Source organism: Bos mutus, chromosome 11, assembly GCF_027580195.1.
Source record: "Bos mutus isolate GX-2022 chromosome 11, NWIPB_WYAK_1.1, whole genome shotgun sequence".
NCBI lineage: Eukaryota > Metazoa > Chordata > Mammalia > Artiodactyla > Bovidae > Bos > Bos mutus.
Window position 1 is genome coordinate 78,967,141 of NC_091627.1, and position 2,847 is coordinate 78,969,987.

At 39.2% G+C, this 2,847-nt stretch overlaps 1 pseudogene; it reads right to left on the reverse strand.

Moving 5' to 3' along the window:
* Positions 1 to 1,976: 1,976 nt before the first annotated feature.
* LOC102284423 (coiled-coil-helix-coiled-coil-helix domain-containing protein 2 pseudogene) lies at positions 1,977 to 2,410 on the reverse strand (annotated as a pseudogene).
* Between the last annotated feature and the right edge of the window lie 437 nt (positions 2,411 to 2,847).

Sequence of the window (2,847 nt, forward strand, 5' to 3'; positions counted from 1 at the left end):
CAATGAAGTTTAAAAATAACTCACTGTCAAAGAAGCAATCAAAGTGAGAATTAGAAAAAAAAAATACTGTTTAGCACTGGTTTCATACTACCAAGTGGTCTCAAAATCATGTAATATTGTTTGAAATGACTGTGCCCCTTGGCATCCATGGAATTAAATGCAAGTCTTCGCTGAAGAATTCTCTCAAAAGTCCAAGGAATAAGCTGTCACAGTCAAAAATTTAAAACCAAACAAAAATAAGAAACAAACCACTGTGATAAGAGACAGCAGGGGGAAAAAAAGAGTCTTCCCATATTAATATTATAAGATACAGATTATAAAATAAATATTTTCAATATAGTTAAATGAAAGATGAGGTTGGACATATAAACCATTTGAATAAGGAAAAAATATTTTTAAAGTGATCAAATAGGTCTGATAACCAAATGAATGTTTGGAAATGAAAAATGTTGAAATTTTTTGCCATGCCATACAGAAAATGAAAATTTTTACAAATTCAGGTATATCATTTCTGTTACCTTTTTTTTTTAATACTCTTATTTAGAAGTTACATTGCTGTAAGTGAAAGACCGAATCCAATTTCATATTTTCCAGATGGCTACCCTCTTATCCTAATACTATTTATTAAATATATCATTTTACTCCACTGATTTGAAATACCAGCTTTATCAGAAACTAATCCCAGTATTTATTTGCATCTACTCCTGGGATATCTATTCTCTTCATGTACTGGTACTAAACTGTTTTCATTACTATAACGTTCGTGATTTTTTTCAATATCTGGTAAGGGCTAGTCTCTATCATTACTGTTTTCTAGCTTTATTCCCAAAATATTAATGTTGGTATTTTTCTTGAAAAAGTTCAATTTATATATTTATTTAGAGAGGATTGCCATCATTTTCCATTATTTAAGTGTGTCTTACCATCTATTCAAGAACTTTTTAATGACCTTTTGAAGTTCTTCAAAGTTTTCTTCATGTGAATCTTTTTTTTAGAAAGAAAATCGCTTTATTCTAATTAATTCACAAACAATAACATCAGAAAAGCACTGTTTACAAGACCACAACCGCCTCTTCTGCCCAACCCCAAAATCAATACCATCTCAATGAACTTCTATATAGTGACTACACCCTCTTCCACCACAGTCCTGAAGCACAAAAGCTATTAATGATTAAAGAGAGGTTTAATGGGTGCTGTCACACTTTCAGTTCAGTTCAGTCGCTCAGCGTGTCTGACTCTTTGCGACCCCATGAATCGCAGCACGCCAGGCCCCCCTGTCCATCACCAACTCCCAGAGTTCACCCAGACTCATGTGCATCAAGTCGGTGATGCCATCCAGCCATCTCATCCTCTGTCGTCCCCTTCTCCTCCTGCCCCCAATCCCTCCCAGCATCAGAGTCTTTTCCAATGAGTCAGCTCTTCGCATGAGGTGGCCAAAGTACTGGAGTTTCAGCTTTAGCATCATTCCTTCCAAAGAACACCCAGGACTGATCTCCTTCAGAATGGACTGGTTGGATCTCCTTGCAGTCCAAGGGACTCGCAAGAGTCTTCTCCAACACCACAGTTCAAAAGCATCAATTCTTCGGCAATCAGCTTTCTTCACAGTCTAACTCTCACATCCATACATGACCGCTGGAAAAACCATAGCCTTGACTAGACGGACCTTTGTTGGCAAAGTAACATCTCTGCTTTTGAATATGCTATCTAGGTTGGTCATAGCTTTCCTTCCAAGGAGTAAGCGTCTTTTAATTTCATGGCTGCAGTCACCATCTGCAGTGATTTTGGAGCCCAAAAAAATAAAGTCTGACACTGTTTCCACTGTTTCCCCATCTATTTCCCATGAAGTGATGGGACCAGATGCCATGATCTTCGTTTTCTGAATGTTGAGTTTTAACATCTTCATTATTATATTTTAAATGCTAAATCAACATGGCCACGAGAGGTAATTTTTCATATCTTCAATTTGAACTTCTTATTTAAGCATTGGCCAATCTGCACTGTTTCAGCACCTCACAGAAACCGTCACAAAATTTAAGGTCACCTTGGCTCTGGCACACTCCGAAAACTGTTTCACCTCATAGAAGCAAGGGCCATTCTGCTGCAGCTATGGCAGCTGGGTTCCCTGAGGTTCCTGGTAAGTGATGTCAGGGCTTGAAGGCTCAGCATTGCTTCCCCCACTGAAGCCCCCAGTGATGACGTGATGCAGAGTGTGGCCCACGGCAGAACCCACAGCCATCTGGGCCATCAGACCTGGCTGCTGGGGAACAACATCAGGGGAACCAGCGGCAGAGGGGGGAGCTGCTGCTGGTGGCTGAGCTATGGGCGCTGACCTGGGCGCTGCTCTCATCTGAGGCACGCAGCTGGCAGGAGGGGCCACGCAGGAAGTGCGGCTTCAACTTCCACTAGGCATCTTGACCGCACTGCTAAAGCAACATTGACAGGTGCATGACCCTGGCGTTTTCTCTTCGTGTGAATCTTGTACATTTCTTAGATTTATTCCTAGGTATTCTCTTGTAGTTCTTGTTTTTGTAAATTGAATACTTTCTAGGTGATTGTTCATATATTGGTAAATTATTGATCATGTTTTAATTTTGCTCTCAGCTACCTTACTAAATTGTCTAAATCTTGTAATGATTTTTAAAGCTGATTTTCTGCCATAATATTATCTCACCTGCAAAGAATCGTGTTTTATTCCTTTTCCTTCCCTTCCTTTTCCTTTTCCTTGTAATTTTCCCTCTTTTTCTCTAATGACATTGGCTAGTATTGGCCAAAGTTAAATAATACTGGTCATAGTATGCATTCTTGTTTTGTTTCTGATTTTACTACAACTCAGTGTTTCACTGTATA